Source organism: Equus quagga, chromosome 9 (assembly GCF_021613505.1).
Source record: "Equus quagga isolate Etosha38 chromosome 9, UCLA_HA_Equagga_1.0, whole genome shotgun sequence".
In the NCBI taxonomy this organism is placed as follows: Eukaryota; Metazoa; Chordata; class Mammalia; order Perissodactyla; family Equidae; genus Equus; species Equus quagga.
This window is the reverse complement of record NC_060275.1, coordinates 3,297,955-3,318,618: the sequence shown is the minus strand read 5'-3', so window position 1 is coordinate 3,318,618 and position 20,664 is coordinate 3,297,955.

The window sequence follows — 20,664 nt, the reverse complement described above, 5'->3', positions numbered from 1 at the left end:
AACTTTCACCTATCAGATTGGCAAAGACTAAAATATTAATACTACTTTTTGTGAATACATGAGTAATAGGCACACCTGTTATATGACACCACATTTTTTGGAGGAAAACTAACATATCTATCAAAATTTTAAATATGCATACCTTTTGATTGGCAATTCCACTTACAGGAAGCTATCTTTAAAAATATTCCCCATGGGGTCGGCCCTGTGGCCTAATGGTAAGGTTCATTGCACTCTGCTTCGGTGCCCTGGGTTTGGTTCCTGGCCGCAGACCTGTACCACTGGTTGGCAGCCACGCTGTGGTGGTGACCCACATAAAGTGGAGGAAGATTGGCACAGGTGGTAGCTCAGGGCAAATCTTCCTCAGTGGAAAAAAAAAAAACACAAAAAAACATTCAACAGAGGCCTAGAATCTTATTTTCATTGTATCTATATGTCTAATACATCTCTTGCAGAATTTTTTTAACAGTGAAAATTTGGAAAAATCCAAATATTCATCAGAAAGAGATTGGATAAATAAATTATACTATTGTCATATAGTGGAATTATATGCTGCTGCTAATAAAAATGAGGTGGATCTATATTGCACTGACATACATAAATATCCATGAATTTTTATTTTTTTGAAGAAGATTAGCCCTGAGCTAACATCTGCTACCTAGCCTCCTACTTTTTTCTTCTTCTTCTTTTTTTTTTGCTGAGGAAGATTGGCCCTGAGGTAACATCTATGCCCATCTTCCTCTATTTCACATGTGGGATGCCTGCCACCACATGGCTTGATAAGTGATGTGTAGGCCAGTGCCCAGGATCCGAAATGGTGAACCCCGGGCCATGAGAGCAGAGCATGTGAACTTAGCCAGCATGCCACTGGGTGGGCCCCACATGACATATTTTTAAGTCACAGAAAAGAACATGTATGAACTTTTTTCTGTTTAAATAAGCTAGTATATTTCCAAGTATCCTACATACTTCTGTATATCATTATACACATGCGCACTATATACAATTAGACACACAAACATACATGCATACTTACACACACACATCTATTTCCAAATGGATGGTAAGAAGTCTGGAAGGACTGACAAAAAACCTTGTATCCATGAGTCTATGAGAATTATGAAAACTTTTACTCTCATTTTCTATTCTTTTTACTTTTGCACTGTTGCAATTATTTACAAGTAGATATTCCTCTTATAATGATATAAAACAGTGTGAATATTTAAAAGGGAAGATTAAAGGGCCAAAGGATCTGAGTATTTTTTATGGCACCGAGTGCATTGTGCTAAATTGCTTCCAACCCTGCTGGGCCAGTTTGCTCAGCCAGGCTTGCACGCTTTCCACACCTCCTCGCCCTCTCGGGAAAACCCGTCTCCACAGCTGGAGCTCTGGGAAAACTGCACGGCGTCTCCTCGGTGGGCAGAGTGAGCCCCGGATCAGCCCGAATTCTTCCTCCTTCTTTTCCCACTGTCTACGCAAACTTGTGTTGACATATGATCTACAGCAAAGGCAGCATCAACAGCAGTGAAATTCCAATCTGCCAATTTCGCTCTTTACTTGGGCCACATGTAATAAATTTAGCGACAAACAGTGTTGGACTGAGAGACTAACATGAAGCCAGCAAGGTGCGAAAGTGTTCTAGACTTCAGCTACCCACAGAGTTCCTTGCAAAGGGCCCCATGACTTCCTCGCCCTCTCGTGTGCCTCCTACACGTCATCCCTCCTCCACCTCTGCACCCACTGGTCCGTCCTCCATGCATTGCTCACTGCTCTTCCAACACCACTTCATTTACTTGTGCCCTACATCCTTTGCTTAGTGTCTGGTCTGCCTGTCAGATTGTAGGCCCCCCGCCCGGGAGCAGGGATGTCGGTCTGTTCTGTTCACGGATATAATCCGAGTGACCAGAACCAGGCCTGGCTCATGGTGGTTGCTGATAACTATCTGTGGAATCAAGGAACAGCATTTATGGACTGATGCCTTAAGTCCTTCCCAATGGCCACCCATAACTCAACCAACTAACATAAAATGTTTAACGGATGGCAGGTCTTGAGCACAAGATAACAAGTTGAAAAGAGGAGTATCTTTCTTTGCTCGTAGTTTAGAGTCCTCGGATCTCAAGATGGGGAGCCCATGTAACCCTAACGTAGATGAAAGGCTTGACTGTGCTCGGGCCGCCGCTCAGTGCCTCCCAGACCTGGACCTAAGCAAGGCCAGCCACGGATCTCTCCAGGCCACAACAAATAGGCTTCGACTTAAAAGTCTTTCTTTTTTCAAATTTGAACTTACTCTAAACCAAACTCTGCCTCACTGTGGCTTCCATTTATATCCTGATCCTGCTTCCCCAGCCCCAGCCCGAGGCCTTATATAATAAGTCAAATTTCCCATGTGGTGGGATGTCCTGGAAACACCATCCTGGTGCCCCTGAGACCTTTCCCTCTCCGGGCTGCTCTCATTCAGACCCTCAGACTGCGCGGGGCCTCGGCCCTCCCAGATCTTCCTCGTCTCCGTCCCTCACCTCTGGAAACAGTCCAGTTACCAGGGGCCACGTCTCATCCCCAGGGTAGCGCTCTCGGTGGCCCTGCCTCTGTGAACGCGGCCACGGATCACATCTGCTTTCAGAGTTTTGTCTGTTGTTTGTTTATTACCTACTTCATGCTACTCTTCACTCATTTTAATGTGACAGTGAACTGTTGTCCCAGTAGCCGCGTCCCGAGGGCCTGCTTGTAAAGCCTTCTTGCTCTAACCGCTTGAATGCCAGAGAGGGTGTCGACGTGGAGAAGGCTCACGTAGGTGTTCGAAGAGGAAAACAACTTGTGAACCTTCCCATGAAGAGTGGGCAGCGACAGGGCACAGTGGTAAGAACATCAGTGGCAGAGCGGCAAACCAGGCTCCAACCCACAGTGCCACTTATGAGGCGAGGGCACCTGGGTCCCATTTCCTCATCTCTAAAGATGAGTTAATTGGACAGGATAATACCATTTACGGACTTAAATGATAAGTCCTCCAATTATTTGAACAACGACTCCTTCAATAAATAGTGCTTATAATGATTTCATCTGATTTGAACAATTGCATGAAATAGACATGGATGATATTCAAATTATTTAACTACCCATATGAGTATCAGTGAACCAGAATGGGTAATGGATACGGACATGGCAAGCCAGCACACCTGGGGAATACTAATCACTCTTGTAAATAGGTATTACGGCCATTTCATACACAAGGAAACAGACTCAGAGAGTTAACTGCGACAAATAAAGTTCTTTGTATTTGTAATCCGATGCTGTCTTGAGGATTTGGGAGAGACAGCCCTTTTTTTTTTCTTTTTGGTGAGGAAGATTGGCCCTGAGCTAACATCTGTACCAATCTTCCTCTATTTTGTGTGTGGGATGCTGCCACAGCATGGCTTGATCAGCAGTGTGTAGGTCTGCACCCAGGATCCTAACCCGTGAACCCCAGGCCACCAAAGCAGAGCGGACAAACTTAAGTGCTACACCACCGGGCTGACCCCAAGGTGGCGCTTCTTCTACTGTCTGCGTGTTGGATATTTGGGTTGGAGTACTACGTAGAACATTTTCCACGTCCAATGCGTCCATCTTTTAATCTTTGAAAAGCTGAGAATCTTCAGTGTGAAGTCTGTCTCGTAACAGGCCTTGAGTAGCAGCCTCACATTTTCAAAACATGCATGTGCCTTCTGATCTGCAGCAACGTCACACAATGAAACAATATCCGACCCTCCATACTGTCGCCCCCGACACGCTAGTTCAGCAGGGTCAGTCCTGGCTGCCGTTTAGGCTGAGAAGAGAGGAAATGAATATGATGCGGAGGGAGGGGATTTAATAAATGCATTCCTGACCCCGCGCTTCTCGTGGAGAATGACCTAGAGCAAAGGCTGAAGATTTATTATGCATCCATGAATGTGTTGAGGATAAATATTTAAACTATAGCTTGAGTCATACGCACTGGTGTTAAAGTCATTAGCTTCTAGGAATCTTTCTTCAAGGAAATGCACAGAACCCATCAGCTACACTATAATTCTGGTGATGCACATTAAACATACACCTATGTCTTTTTTTAAATTTTAATGTACAAAATGTGCTAAGCCCCTAGGCAATTGTATTGAAATACACTTCCGATCTCATGATACGTCTGCCCTACTACATAAGAATTCACTGCCCTCCACATTACTGATGGGAACAGACTGTGATATTTCTGTTGTGTAATTTTCATTCATATTGTATTAAAATGTTCAAGATGCACTTTTCTGCCCAAGAAAGTATCATTTTATAGAATTATTCACTATTTATTATCCATCTTATGGAGATGTCAGACTATTGCTAATATAATCCTCAAACTATTGCCCGGAGAGTCTTTAGGCTCAGAGACACATTTCCTAGGCCACAGCGCAGAGCGGCTGCTTCAGTCTACTCTCGAGTAACCAGTCTGAGTTTGGTTTGTTTTTACTCTGGCTTATGTGGTGTCATCCCTTGTGAGAGGCTGCTTTTTTCCTTTTCTCCTCTTAGTTGTCCCATAGACATAGAAATGGACAGATGTACTAAAAAAAAAGAAGATGCCTTATTTCCTTGATTTTGTAATGCTGCTTATGAGTGATTTTCAACTTTGCTATGCATAGCGAACTTGTGAAAATGCATATTCCTGGACCCAGACTTAGCAATTCTAATTTAGACGGTCTAAAGAGTAGCCCAGGAGTCTGCATTTTTGAGAAGTGCCCCTTTGTTTTTTGACATATGTAGTGTGTAGGTCATGCTTTGAGAAATATTACTAATTCATTAATATAACATAACTCCATGTTCAATGGAAATTTCCTTTCCATTTTTAAGATGCCACTGAGTCAATCAACTCATATAAATTTTACTCTTCTTCCAACCTGTCCCTGTGCATCCATCCATCCATCCTTCTGTTGATCCATCCACATTTTCACCATTTTTGAAGGGTTATTATGTATCTTGGGATTTGGGGATAAAAGAAAGACACACCCTCGTCTTGAAGGCACTCAAAGACATAAGAAGAATCTATAACCATCTATCTTGTTTTCTCCTTTCATCTATTACTGAAACTCTAAATCATGCTCTGATTTAAACAAACAAATTGCATGAAAAAGTAAAACAAAACTAATGTCAACTTCATTTGAATTACTGACTATCACTCTCACTCCCGGTGTTATTAATGACTAAAATTAAGGAGTTACTTCGAATTGTAATAAATCTAAGATCTTAGGGAAAGGTAGGCAAGCCCGCCCTGTCACTCGCACACTGGGTGGCTGTGGACGTATCGACTCTAGTGAACATCACCAGCTCTCTGCATTCGATCCACTTAGGACCAAACGGTTCTGAGGGGTCTTGAGGACCGCATCCTTCCTTTCCCGACCGGAGGTCAAGTGTTTTGTGAGAGGCCCCAGCAGTCCAGCACTTGCTCTAATAGGACCACAATGTCTCATTCCCAACCACCCTCTTTGTTTTCTCATCTTCGATAGATAAATTTAGTTTGACAATGAATTTGTGCAAAATAGATTACACAGAGTACCAATTTTAACCGTAAAGTCAGGTATGTGCATCTGTTTTTCTTTTTTCTTTCTTTCTTTTTTTGTTGCGTGCAGATAATATGAGAATATATCTTTTAGTTAGGGAAGACAAAGCCTAAAAAACTATTCTTTTTACAAAAATAATAAGCCTGGATCCATTAATACTTTGAAAAGCTGTACTATGTGGGAATTCATCTGTGTCTAATAGAATTTGACTTATCTCATTTGCATCACATCTTTTTTCTTAAAAATGATTTTTCATATATTAAATTGCTATAAGGCTATCTGAAAAGTTAAGATACATTCGATTGTATATGTAATTTATAAGCAGGTCTAAAATCTACGCCTTTTTCCCCTTAAATCAGGGATTTCAATGAAGTTTAACACAAAAGAAGATTTTAATTATAATTTTGAAAAGACTTCTACTTTCTTAAAATTTTGCTTTTAGCAAGTTCTGCCAAACTTCAAACGCATCAGGAAATAGACCACTGGAATGCCTCCCCATGGCTTCATATATGTGGTATATATATATGTGTACATTTTTTTTTCATCATTGCCGAGGTATCTAGTACTGATTGAGTTCTTGTGAACTTTTAAGAGGATAAAAATGGGGCTCCACGTCTCCCAAGCTGCCCCTGTGCATCCCTCCATCCATCCTTCTATCCATCCATCCCTTCACCTTTTTCCACAGTTCATAATACCAAGACAAATGGTCCTTAACCATGAAACACCCTTCACTGGTCTTGGTTAGTGCTGGTATTGAACCACCATTTGAAAGCCAAAGGGGGATGTTTTAGCCACCAGGGACTGCGGCTACACAAAGTGGGTAGCGCAGAGCACAGCGAGGCATTACATGGGTGGATTTTGTTCTCTAAACAAATTCTGGGGTTTTGTAAATCCTCATGCATACACTCAATGGAAAGAATGATTGGTCACACTTTAGTCTCTTCAGTAATGGCCACATACCCAAACAGCCACCACATCCATAGTGGGCATCTTTGATATAAACACATGGGAAGAGCCTCAGAGAGCAACCCTAGCGATGTGAAGGGAAGCAGAGTAATCAGCACCATCTCTCCGCTGTTCAGATGGTCATCTTCACTTTCTTGACTGTGAGTGGAGACCGCCAGTGTCTATGGAGAATATTGTGGTATCTAGGAGAATATTTAAATGGTATAAGTTTAAACTTCTACCCACATTTAACAGACTCTTATTTTCTTTTCTTTTGGAAGATAGATGGTGGAAAGAGTGAAAATAGATCTCTGATATCTACCCTGATCTGAGAGGGAACAAGTCTAGGGTATACCATTCATAGATCAGGTCTCTCTACACCTTCTATGGTGTCAAAGGCTCCCCACCCCTGACCTCCCACCCTGCCCTTTCAGGATCCTTCTAAGGAATATTGACCAGGTTCAGATACAATTGGCCTTTGTGAGGGCAACTGGGTGACTTGGACAGCATCCTCCAGAGAGCACTGCACTAGCTGCCCAGTGGTGGGGCAAGTGGAGTTGTCACCCAGGGACGAGGACCAAACACCTGAAACTTTACTCGAGTCCCCACCCTGGGGCCACTTGGCGACGCAGCCTCACAGACCTTAGCCACAACAGAAAGAAGGCAGACACTGCCTTCTGTGGTTTGTGTCCAACCATGGTCCTCAAAGGGCAACTTAGGTTTGTTTGTTTTTTTAAAATAAAACAATTCATTTTATTCTTGAATTGTTCTAGACAAAAAAGTGATTGCTGTTAAATGCATTTAACAAAATATATAATAACTGACAATACAATTTTGGTTTCCTTTCCTGCTTCTATTTTTAGTTAAACCAAAAAAATACATTTTCTTCGATTTCCGGGTGGCTAAAAAAAATGTTTTTTCGATTGTGGTGAAACATAAACATAAAACGTGCCATTTTACCATTTTTAAGCATGCAGTTCAATGACATGACTTACATTCCCAGCGTTGTGCAGCCGTCACCATTGTCCATTTCCAAAACTTTTCATCACTTCAAAGGGCAAATTTAAGCCCCATAAATAGTCTTAGACTTAATTAAGCAGATAAAAGGATGAGAAGCCGGCTGCGAGGAGTGATGGAGGCGATACATTCATTAGGATGGTGAAACTCCTGGGTCTGGACAGAGTGGCTGAGCTGCAGCTGAGAGCAAAGCACAGAACTGGAGCCCAGGTTCTCCTCCATGTTCACTCAGACCCCCTGGCTTCTGACTTTGCCCCTTTTCTCCCGCCTGCCTTTTCCTTCGCTCATCATGTCCTCCGGAGCCTGGGGATTCCCCTTGTGTTTAACTCCAGCAGGTCGTAACTTGCCCAGTGTTTTTGTTTTGGTTTGTTCTGAAATTGCTTTTTTCCCAGAGAATACACTACATTGAATACAGAACAACAAGATTCAGTACGTTCCACGGTGCGTTATTTCAAGTCTTACACCACACTTGCTTTTTTCTTTGGACTGGGAGCACATTTTTTTTGATCAATACATGAGAACTCACCCCTTGCCTTGTCAGGGGGGCAGCCGGGTGGACAAGTTTGAGTTTCAAGTTTGGGCCAATTCCTCTGAGCCTATATTACTTTAGCCAACCTCATTCGAGTCCACAGTTCCAAGTCCCCTGATGCCCAGCTGTCACCCACTGAAAGCAGAGAACCTGAAGGGACCGGTTGATTGTGGCTCCTGAATTTTCCCCCTTCCCACGTGCCCTTCCATCAGCAACACAACCCAGGGCTGACGGAGTGGATTTCTCCGAGAAGGACTCTGCCATCCTGGGTCTATCTGTATCTATGGTAACAGTAAGACGTTTTCGTGAAGAACCGGAAAAAAACAAAGGTGTTCAAATCTCCCCTTGTAAACTGTTGATGCATACGTTATTTCTGGCCTCAAACACACTTTAATGAATACATATTTTTACTGTGTAAACACTCAGGCAACTCTCTTTAGGAGTTCTATGCTCCCGGGGTGTGTAATGGGAGGTGTTTGGTTTCAGTTACGCAGTAAGGAAAAACGCTGTGAGTCAGAGGAAGGAGTAAATTATGCAAGAAAAGGTGTGTGTGAGTGTGAGCATCCATGTGTGTGAGTGTGTGTGTGTGGTGGGATTCTCACAGAGTTCTTGTATTAGTACTCTTATGATTGCTGCATGGGAATATGGCTAATCCAACAGATCAGACTGGTGCTTAGTGCCAACACGACTGAAGGCTTGAAAGCAAGGACGTGGGACACGGCGCGCTCCGGTCTGTCCATCGGGAGTGGTAGACAGGATCCCGTGGCAGCTGGAAGTTTCCCACCCTTGCCATCTCTAGGCATACTGATTCTTCCAGACAAGGGCAGGGATCCAAACTGGAATCTTTTCCTCAAGCACGATGAGAGAAATCTTGACATTGGTATATTTAGACCGGAGTATACAGTCACATTCAGTTCGGGTGAGGTTGGGAGGAAGGTGGCGAAGAGAAGAGGAGAGAAGAAGAAGGAAGGCGAACACGAAGACAGTGGGAGGTCGTGCACCTCCAGAGTTGCAGTTAAGGCCCCCCCTGCTCGCCCAAGGTGCTTGACCCAACCCCAGCTTCCCTCCCTCCTCTGGACTGCCCTCACAACTCTCTGAACCAAAGCCTTTTTTGAAAGAGGCAGGATCTAAATGCAAACATATTCTTTCATACTTGGATATACCTCCAATAAAGAGATGGAGATCTTGGCCGCAGGTCGAAGTGTGCCTGCTGAGGTACATGGAGAGGAAGAGAGTGCCATCTAGTCCTGTCCCAATGTTCACCATCAAAGTGGCACCGACACCTGTGATACATTCATTACCTGTTTCCATGAGAGCCCCACTGAGCCCACGGTCGTTTCAGTGGGTAGCAGAAGGAAGGGTGACCAGGCTGTGATTGGGCTGAAGGAGGCATTAATTTGGGGGGACTGGGGGAGGGTGGAAGGGGCGGGTCATATGGTATAGAAAGAGGACTCTGAGAGGATCCAGGGAGCATGACAAAGGCATTTAGCTGGCCAAGGGGCAGGAGAGGGGTGGTCTCTATCTTGCTACAACCAATGCTCTCTCTCAACCTGCCTACCTCCCACCAAAAACTTGCAAAGCATTTCAAGTCATTCTGAAAAAAGTGATTGGGATGTAAAGATTAGCACACACGAATGGGTGGCTGAGTCAACAGTGACAAGAGCTGACACTCACTGAGGGCCTGCTGAGCACCAAGAACCCTGCTAGGTGCAATTGTGCAGTGACTCTGCAAGGCAGGTTCCACCCGTCCTCTTCTGCTGCCGAAGAAACCAGGACCCAGTTCACCAAGTTTTGCAGTGACATTTCGCCCATGGCAGAGAGGAGCAGAGTGGGGGTTGGGTGGGGAGTGTGGGTGGGGTTAGGGGGTTGGGGCGCTCGGCCGTCTGGGACCAATCTTGCCTCTCCCTCTCACAGTGGGGTCATCACAGGGAAGTGCACCCAAAATTGTCTTCTCGTCTGTAAAATGGAGATGATGGTGACAGTAGTGCTCACCGAAAAGTGACAAGGACAGTGCCTGGTACACAGCGATTGCCACTAAAGTGTAGCTGCTGTTACTGCGAAAAACGCAGAGCAAAACAGAGCCGGAAGAGGTGAAAGCAGAGAGCCCATTATCTCTAGACAGGTTTGACTTCAGGTCTTGACTCGGCCACCATTGCTCTGCGATTGGGGCCAGCACCTCCTCGAGCCTCCGTTTCTCGTGTGTGAGAGAGGATACCAGGCCTGGCGGTGGTAGGTGTGCAGCAACCCTTGTTAAACACGGACATGCTCCCCCGCCCAGAAGGGCTGTCAGGAGGCCCTGGGAGAGCAGGTGTGTGCTGTGGATTGTGACGCGTGTTGGTGAACAGAGGCAGGGAGGGAAGACTCAGGACAGGAAAGATGTGTGTAATGACACAGAAGGACTCAGGGGGAGCAGAAAGAGACAAAGCGGGGAAGGGAGAAGCCGTGAGAGAGAAAAGTTCAGGATTTCATCTCAGGATCACGGTGCTGGACCACATTTCAGGGTAAATACTAACGTGAGTTTCACTGGCAGGCGTTTAAAGGACATCCTTCCCTCGTAAACAGAAAAGAGGGCTGCCGAGGAGGGTATGAGCAGGACACTATGAGTGGCTGTGTGCATGTCTCTGAAGACCTCTCTTTTCCAAGACGTGTGTGTGTGGCCACTGTTTTGCCAAGGAGAGCCCTGCACCTCTTCTCAGGGAGACCAGGATCTGCACTTACCTACGTCTGCCTGCAGAGCCAGCTACAGAATCCTGCTCTCCCTCCCTCCGGATTTAAAAGCATTGTTGAGGCCTTCCATTCTTACAGTCACCTGAGCTCCTGTTTTCTTCTTTTGGTTTTAATTTAGAAAAATATATAACAAGCAATTCAAAAAAAGTCATCTTTGCTGACCTGGCTCACATTCTCATGTGCAGGAGCAGAGAGGGCCTGCTCATTTTTAGGTTAAAAGAAAAGGTATCATCTAAATTTGCAGTGATGGACAAAAGCAATCTCTAAAATCAGAATCTGAGAAACTGGCACCCCACAGCGATGTGGCCCAGGGGACCAGATTTTCAGATTTCTCCCCAATGTAAAGATAAAGAAGTAAACTAACCAAAACAATTTGAAATTAATTTAATATTATTTAAACACTTTATTCTATATTCTGGTTTCTCTTCTGATTGCTTGGGAACTGCCTCCTAGAAATGAATTTGTCTAAAGTGATCTCTACCCTCGAATTTGTACAAAAACCCCTAAAAACATACAAGAACCCAGGCGGCCCTGTTGGGGTCTTCCCGGCTGGAAGAGGAGTGAGCAAAGGAGCCTCGGACATTTCATCTCACTGACATTTACTTTGTTCTAAGACCTTTTTTCTCTGTTTTCTGCTAAGATTCTGCAAATGGGCATTAGGATGAGTCAGAACCCATTTACATGTTTTGAACCTCACAGGTTTATCGATTCGATTACGTGTTTCTCAGGAGAGCGATGACCACTGCCCTCCTGTGGGCGGTCCCTCCAGGTGACCGCCCATCACAACAAGCCTGACCACCAGGAGATGACACCATAAGCCGGCTTTCGCGTTCCTCTTAAAAGTATTTATTATAAAGTAATCCGTCCTGTTCTGGAATTAGATAGTGGTGATAGTCATACAACCTTGTGAATGTATGAAAAACCGCTGAATGGTCCACTTCAAAATAGTGAATTTTACAGTATATGAATTGTATCTCAATTAAAAAAAAGTGATTCATCACAAATTGGTCGAAAGCAATTTTAAAAATATTAAATGGTGTGAATTTAAAAATGGAAATCTCTTGATCTGTTCACTGACCTACGCATTCCCCGAGGGAAGTCATGTTAACACCTTCCAGAAATTCTCTACCACTGTAAGAGAATATAGTGCATATCTCTTTTTTCTTTTTTATAAAAATAGGATCAAACTATAAGTAGTTTTCTGCAGCTTGCTTTTTTTTAGGTAACAATAAATCTTTCCGTGTCAATACATATAAAAATACCTAATTTTCTAACAGGTGCAGAGCACCCCACTGCATGGCCGTCTGTCACTTTTTCAAGCCGTCCTCTCTCAGCCAGCATTTAAATGTTTCCCAAACTTTCCCATTAGAGCCTTTGCGGAACACGCTGGTACCCACGTCTCCGTGCACACAGACAGCTAATGTGTGGGATGGATTCTCAGAAGTAAAACTGAGCGGACAAAGGAGGTGTGGGTTTAAATTTTCATAGATATCACCAAATTGCTTTGCCCAAACGGTTCCTAAGATCCAGGGCCCCCTCAGCGCACGGCTGTGGCCACGGGCTCACACTCTCTGCCTGTAAGTCTTTGTTCCTGGAGAAGTTTCGAGGACCACTTCATCGGGGTGACGAAGAGGGAACGGCCGGGGAGGTGACCAAGCAGCCCAGCACGGCTTGAACGAGATGGCTCTATTTTTATTTGTATATAAACTGATTCTGATATAAGGGTTTTTGATTAAAAGAGTTCTGCTTAAAAACAAAAGTAAAGAAAATGTTTGAAAACCACTAATTAGGTAGTGCTATAAGCCATGTCCCCTCCCCTTCCAGGGTCTCATTTCATCCTGCTGTGGCCTCCAAATGGCCCCCAACCAACCTTGTCCCCAGGTATCCACGCCCTTGTGTAGTCCCATCCCACAGGGAATAGAGCTGACCCGTGTCACCAACAGGATACTGCAGAAATGACGTCATGTGTTTTCTAAGGTGTGGTGTTTAAGGACATTGCAGCTTCCGCCTTATACTCTCTGACCACTCATCCTGGAGGAGACACCCGCCATGTCACGATGACAGACGAGCAGCCCTGTGGAGACCTCATGGGATGAGGAACCAGCCCGCCAGCCATGTGAGCCAACCGTCCAGGGAGCGGTCTTCACATGACATGGCCCCAGCCCACACTGCAGTCCCCTGAGAGACCCTGAGCCAGAACCACCAGCCAGGCCACTCCTGAATTCCTGACCCACAGAAAGTGTGTGAGATAACAAACATGTTGTCCCAAGCCTCTAGATTTTGGGGTAATTTGTTACATAGCAATAAATAACGAATATACCTGGAATTGTCTGCTTTGGTGTCCCAGATGCTAAATTTTTGGTTTTATACTTGGATTTAAGCCCCACCTCTGATGCTGCCCCATTGGAGGCCCTTAGCATTTCCTATTAGTTTAGGACACTCAACCCTTCAGCAATGTGGCTGCAGTTCAGACTGACAGCCTGCAAGTGCACCGGAGTCGTTAAGGAAGGACACAGTGACTCGGCGATTGATCGTGAAACCCAAATTAAAACTAAACATTGGTTATTTGGTCACTGTGATCTTTGAGAGAACAATTTCCTATCACGATAGAAGGATTAACTTAGAAGTCAGATTCTATGCATCTAAGAGTCAGCAGAGATAGACAAGAAGGGAAACTACTCCTTTCAAGATGGCGGTGAGGATGGAAAAGAGAGCGTTCTGCTTGGTGCCTTTGTCTGTGAAGGCTGGAGCAGAGTGCTTACTTTGTAGGAAGAAAAGGAACAAGCACATAGGATGAAATTAAAAATGCAATCTCTAGAGGGTAGCTGATGGAGGGAGAGGGTGAAAAAGAGAAGGAAGTCTGAGCTGGACTTTATTATTTCCCTGAACCAGAGGCAGAGAACTTGGCCTCACTCCCCAGGACTGGAGATTCCAGTAGCCTGGAGAAAACTGGGAAGAACTGGTGTCTGTTAGACCGCAGAGCCCGAGGTGAGGAAGGAAGGGCTCGTCCCGCCACAGTGAGTCTTGCTGGAGCTGGGCAGCGTCAGTGTACAGGAGCCCCAGTCAACGTGGTTTTGTGACTTGAGCTGAGGGTGAACTAGAGAAAGGACAGCTATGAAGCCCCCAAGACAGGGCAGTTGACTCTCGCTGCTTAGCACTGCACTCAGCAGTCGGCAGGCGCTCAATCGACATGTGTTGAATGAGTCAATGTTTGAATGGGGTCACTCCATGTTGGCGATGGCCAAAGGAAGAATGGACTAAGGTCAAGGCTGGGGCTTTACAGGGTGACGGAATGGCTGAACATGGGGATCCAGGAGGTCACCGGAGTTCTGCAGAGGGTTGAGAAGAGGGCAGAGGCGGCAGGCTCAAGGCCTGGGGGTGATTTAATAAGAGTAACGGGGCCTGAAAAGGAGAGAGCAGGGCTGTTGCCCTTGGAGAACTGGAGGAGCTCTCCGGAGGGGTGACCGAGAGCCCAGGGCCTGGAGTCAGGGCGGATGGAGATGCTGGGGGCAGGAGGCCCAGGGGCTGGGGCACTGCGGACTTTTCTTAATCAAGAGCTAATGCCTTTTGTTTCCTTCTGGAAGGTCCTTGAGTCCCGGCGAGGCCCAGGCTTGTTCATGACAGTGAGGGCTTTGTGCTTCTCTCTGAAATAAAACTTTTATCTTAAAAAAAGAAAATGTATCCACTGCAGTATGTCATAATCGCAGTATTCAGATCTTTCCCGGCTCTGGTGGGGAGGAGGAGGAAGCCGGGCTTCAGTGGGGCACGTGGGAAAGCACCACAGAAGTTTGCTCCTGATTATTTTTTTCTCCTTCTGGATTTCCGTCATAACGTATTGAAGACACAGAGGAAATTTAATTCCAAAACTTGGCTTTGATTTTATTTTGCCCCCATCTAACCCTTTAAATGTTAGGAAAGACCTGACTGCGTGGCCAGGGAAAGTGAAATTTGGATTAAATCCCCCCAGCGTTTGGGGCAGTATGAGAAAGGGACCAGGAGTCTGAGACTGCAGCTTTGCTGGGGGCCACCCTGTGGGCACAGGTGTGGCCGCGTGGCAGAAGCGCTTCCCCGCGTCTCGGCCCTATTGGAGGGAAGCTGGCTTCCACCTGGGGACTCCCTCTGTGCAGGGGAACCGGATCCCCCCACCTCACTCGGCTGGGCTTCCAGTCGTTTTGACCCAACTCGCGCTCGCATCTGACAGCAGCCTCAGACCATCGAGGCAGCGGGCTGCTGCGATCTGGGCGAAGACAGAGGCGGCGGCTCCGTGCCTGCCGTGCCTGGCTGTGTCCTTACCTGATGCTAAGGAGGAAGAAAGCCTTGACGGCAAGTGAGAGCGCAGTAAAAAAAAATTTAATACTCTGTACTCGAGTGTGGTGGAGTGTGGCCTGTGCTAGAAAAAAATACACGGTGTTTCTTACAACAAAACCGAACAGCCTGCGCGTCCCGCCCGTGCTGCACGTTCCTGGGGGCAGCGGGAAGCTCCGCTCTCCGGCCTCGGCCACGGGCTCACCCCACTCGCTCGGAGCGGTGGGAATGAGGTCACCGCGCGGAGCCGGGCCGGGCCGGGCCGGGCCGGGCCGGGCGGGGGCGGGGGCGGGGGCGGGGGCGGGGGGTTAGTACAAGGCGAGGACGGCTCTGGGACTGTGGGGGCAGCGGAGGATGAGAACGCCGGCCGGGGGAGGTCCGAGGGCCCGGGGCCGCCCGCCACCGTTTGAACCCACGCGGGTGCCGGTGCGGGGAGGAGAGCAGCCTGTGGACACGGGGACAGAGTCCTGCGACGACGCAGAAAATGGGAACCATCTTAGCAACGCTCTCGCTCCTCTCTCCCAAGAAGGGCGAGCACGCTGCGCGGCTGTAGGCTGGGCGGGGGCGGCGGGGGACCCTCCTCTTGCCCTGCTGCGCCCCCTCTGACTCCCCCAGAGCCCGAGGGCCGACCCCCGTCCGCGCGGTGCGCGTCTGGCCTTTGTCTCTGCTGGGGGCCGGCGCGCCCCCTGCCGACAGGTCTCCAGGCCTGCTGCTCGTCTCCTCCTCCCGATCTTGCTCGAATTTCTTGGAAGGCCGCGGCCATACCGACAGAGGTCGTCCGGCTTCCCTCGGACGAAGTGAAACGCCTAATGGAAGTGCCTTCCCTGCAGCGGCGGGATTCCCCGCGAGCCCAGAGGCCGGCGGAAGCACAGGGTTTGCGGGGAGACCTCGGTGTTCCCCCTGCTTTTCCAGCAGGGCAGAGCATCACGTGCCTGTGCCGACTAAAGCTTTAGACGACTGACTCGCTTAACCTTTCCAAAGATGTTATCCAAGCTGCAAAGTCTTGGCAATCTGAAGACCTTTTAAGTCAACAGACCAAAGAGCTTTAGTCGGGATTAAATGCAAAACGCCAAAATTTCACTTTTAAAAATACAACGTCTAAATGCAACCTAAGCACATCTGTAAACCGATGCAAAACAGGCACCGGTGAGAGCCCGCCCCTCGCCGCGCCCTCTGCGTCCTGCCCGGCTTTGTGCAAACGCTGTTAGCTCAGAGCTTCGGGAACGAAAATCCTGGGAACTTTCTTTTTCTGGCTGGCAACGTGGAAGTTTGCGCTCACCCAGGGGATTTCTCATTCGCTGAAGGATTTAAGTCCGTGTGTGTCATGGAAAATCCGACTTCCTCCCAGCGCAAGGTGGCCCCGAAGAGGTGGGCCTGGGACCCACGACTCCCGGGTCCCTGGGCAGGCCACCCTTCCTCTCTGCAGCCGCCTGCCAGCGCCCAGCACATCCGGGGGCTCAACAATGAAACAGTAAATATCCACACGAAACATAGATTCTGCCAAAGAGCTCCACTGCAATGCACCTGGCTTTCTAGAAGCAATAAATGAAAGTCTCATATTAAAAAAAAAAAAGATTAATGAAGTCATGACGTAGAGAGAGAGAACACAGCAGAATCCATTGACTCAAGACAACGTGTGCAGAAGCAATTTGCCTCTGAAACTCTAAACATGCGACGCTTTGGTACTTCCTGGCAGCTCCTCAGGAGCTAGCAAAGAAATATTTCCACATGGAAGGAAAAGGTCCTTTGAAATGTAGCTTGTTCTATTTGAGAGAGAAATACAGCAAGGTTACTGCGGCTTCAGTGGCGATATGCATTATTATTTATTTTTCCAGTTCGAAAATTGTGTGTCTTTTCATTAGGACTCCTAGATGGTAAACACCGATCCCCACGTGAATTGAATTAGTCCAACCCCCTCCCTCCCTTGCTGGTTCAGGGAACAATAGAGTAAACTCTGGCTGACAAATTACGCCTTCATTTAATGCTTTGATTATCTGTTAAGTTAAAAACAATCCTATTAAAAGCCTGGACCCTACCTCGTATTTAATCTACATTGTTACTCTTCCTTGTCTTCTGTTTTTGGGTTTGTTCCCCAAAGATTAAAAAAAAAACTATGTCACTTGTGCTCTGAGTTTGAAACAGACACGTGATCAGGTCTGATGTCAAATTAGTGGGTGGCAGGAGAAAGCCTGTCGCATGATATCAGCGTGTTCTGCAGACGGCTTGATTTTCTTTAATAAAAATATTCTGCCTGAAAGGCTGGGAGTGACTGCGTAATTCGGCCGCGGGCTCAGACCGGAGGCGTCTGCAGGCAGCTCGAAGCAGAGGAAACTTTTCTGCTCTGAGGTTTCGGAGGAACACTTTCAGCCAGACTGCAAACCGCCGAAATGAAAGTGAATCACGCAGACCAGTCATACTTAATCCAAGTGAAACTCATTCAGTCATTTCTTCTATAAATATTTATTGAAAGCCTATTTTGTGTAAGAGGCTGCCACGTCCGAAAAGGCCAGGAATTTTTTGCGTGAACTGAGACCCCCACGTGACAAATATGGTGGGCTGCCCTGTGTGTTCTGCGTGGACGCCCTCAGTGACTGCAGGATCGTGGTGTCACGGCACAGGCCTGATCCAGGATTCTAGGGTGGCTTGTATTTTTTTTTTTTTTTTTAAATCCGACTCCAACTGCTTGTGTAGTCTAAATTTTAAACTAAGCCTAGAGCAATCTAGAGTATGTCAGTGGTATTTAATGGATGATAAGTGTAGTGTCTTGCTTGCATGGAAAGAATATAAAAATATGGTGTCCTCTTCCGTTTTCGGTGCTTCTGGCCGTTTCCTGATGATCAGCGTCCTGGCTCGTTAATGAAGGAGGTTTTCTCCCTCCCCCGCGCCCTCATTCCTACAATGTCAACAGGGGCTAACAGCTCCTATTCCTCTTTGTTCAAACAAACAATAGCCTTTATAACTAAGAAGAGAATTAGTATCAGGTGAAAGCCTCATTTTAAGGCACTTAAAGCTTTTTCTTTTCTTCCAGAAGAACAAAGTACAGCAGTGGTCTCAGGAAGAAGAGCCCACGTTCGAAGTTTGTAAAGCGACAGAACAAAGGTCTGTCCTTGACGCATGGACACCCTGTGATTGCATTTTGAATATTTTCCTGTTCTTCTCTCTAACTTCCTCACTGAAGAGCTGAAGCTTGGGGCAGGAGGGTGGTCCAAGGCCCGGGGAGCCCGCCCCCAGCCCTGGCCTGGGTGCTGACCTGCTGGCTTTGTTACTGCAGGGCCAGACGACCTCTCTGGGGGTCTGGTTCTTTGCCAAATTAGGGGATTGCGTTCATAAATGTCTGAGGAGTGCTTCGAAATGAAAGATGAACTGGAATATGCTCACAATCCCTGGATTCCTTTCCAGGGTAAAAGGAATCTCTTCCTGCTTGACCTCGAGTGCGTGGAAAGGCAGCGTCTGATCTGAAACTGAAACCCCTGGGAGATGTGGGAGCCATTGTAAATATTTCATATTACTCTATGAAATAAATTTAGCTCAAGGCTAACTTTCGAGAAGAATCCATTGACGTGCACATCTGTTGGGAAATCCGAAGCACTGCTTTGTTTCATTTTTGTACATTTTGTTTTTTATATTTTTCACAGTTTGTTATGATGGAGGTCGTTGGAACAGGACAAATGGGCTGATCCCTGGCTGGCGAGTGTTTTCGGGGTCTGCAGGAGCATTGCATTCTATCTTAACACATTATTCCCAATGATTTGATGTAACTTTTCTTCTGGTTTGTGGTAGAATTTGATTTATTCATTTTGTATTCTAATATACCAATAAAAAAACAGATATTAAGAAATAGGGAAGATTTTTTTTTTTGCCTCAAAATAACATTTAAGATTTGGGGTTTAGTGAAATTAGGAATCTCAGATCAGCAATTATCCTTCATTTCTTTGAGGCACAGAAATTGAGGCTAGTTTAGAACTTCATGTTTTTTTAATGGAAAATCCTGGCTAAGTGAGGAAGGGCTGGCATAGCTTATAAATGCTTTTATTCATTTAGAATGAAGAGAGGCCCCAGATTAAAGTGAAATGGGATGAAGAGAAGAACAAGAAAGAAGGAGATTCGTGTGTCCAGACAGTTAATATTGTAGGAGAATCGTCTGAACAGAACCGTGCAGTGATTTGAGCAGAAGCCTAGGGCTCATTTACATGGACGCTGCTGCAGGCTGTTGGGGTTGCATCCCCTTGGGGCCTGTTTCATTTATAGGTCTAAAGGTGTGATCCTAAAACGTTGCGCATGGGTCTCTGGCTTCCACAAGTTTCAGGCTGCTCAAGCCTGGGGCCACTGTCTTCACGGGTAGAACCCATGAATTTGATTTTGCTGGGGACCAGTGGACAAGGAACACTAGATGCCTTTCAGGACTGGGAGCCTCGCACAAGGCTGTCGCCTCCAGGAGTGGCAGGGGCGTTTGGAAGCGGCAGGCAGGCTCATCCCCATTCACCACGGGAGCCAAGCTGGACTAGAGAGGAAACGATGGGCCCGGCAGCCTCAGGGGCTCGGAAGGATGGAAGAGAAAAAAGTGATGGAAGGGAGGTGAGAGAAACAGGGAGATTTCCTTTTCGACTGGACCTCGGTCTCTGCCTTGGCTCGTTCTGGAGCCCTTCGGAAGCCGTCCTCCCCCGGGGCCACAGTGCACGGGTTGGTAACACGCCTTTGCCTCCTGCTCTCTGCTGCTATTCGCACTACAGGGTGGCGAGGTGCCCGCTCTGTGGGCAAGCAGGCGTTCTCCCGGATTTCCTTCCTTCCAAGGCCTTGATTGCAAAGTGTGCTCCCTGGGGACTTGTTAGAAAGGCAGATTCTCGCATCTCGCCCCTGCCTTACTGAGTCTGAAATTCTGGGGGTGGAGCCCAGCCATCTGTGCTTTCACGGTCTCCGGGTGACCCCGGTGCATGCTCATCTGGAGACAGTCCTGGGCCCACCCCCAGAGGTTGTGATTAAACCCGCCTAGGGTGTGCCCCGGCGTTGGGATTCGGAATGTGCCCCTGGGCCTCCCCTGCAGCCAAGGTTGACAGACAGCCCTGGGAGCCCTGTCCCATCGGCCTTTCTGCGGTGATGTGGAGGGTCTGTGTCTGCACTGTCCCAGACGGAGCCAGCCGGGCACCTACTGGGCCCCGAGTAAGGCTCAGTACATTTTATTTAATTATAATGAATTTAAATCTAAATAGCTACATGTGGCCAGTGGTTACCTTATGGGACAGCACAGACCAAGAGCCACGGAGAAATGTAATACTTTCCCTTTCATTGATGAACTGTTTGTGGCCTCAGCCTTCGCTTCCCAGTTACAGAAAGCCTTGACCCAAAAATGTGGCCCCATCCCTGAACCCTGCTTCACTTAATAATGGAAGTTGTCATTTACTCAGGGCCTTCTGTGCTTTAGGGAATTCACACACATTACACATGGAGTGACTGCGTCATCGATTGTTCAAACGGAAACAGCTTGAGAATAAATGGGGACAATATTAAAATTATATGACAGCAACAGGGACCATCTGGGGCAAACTGTCATACTGCTGCCAGGGGGATGAGGGTTATGATGTCATACTGCTG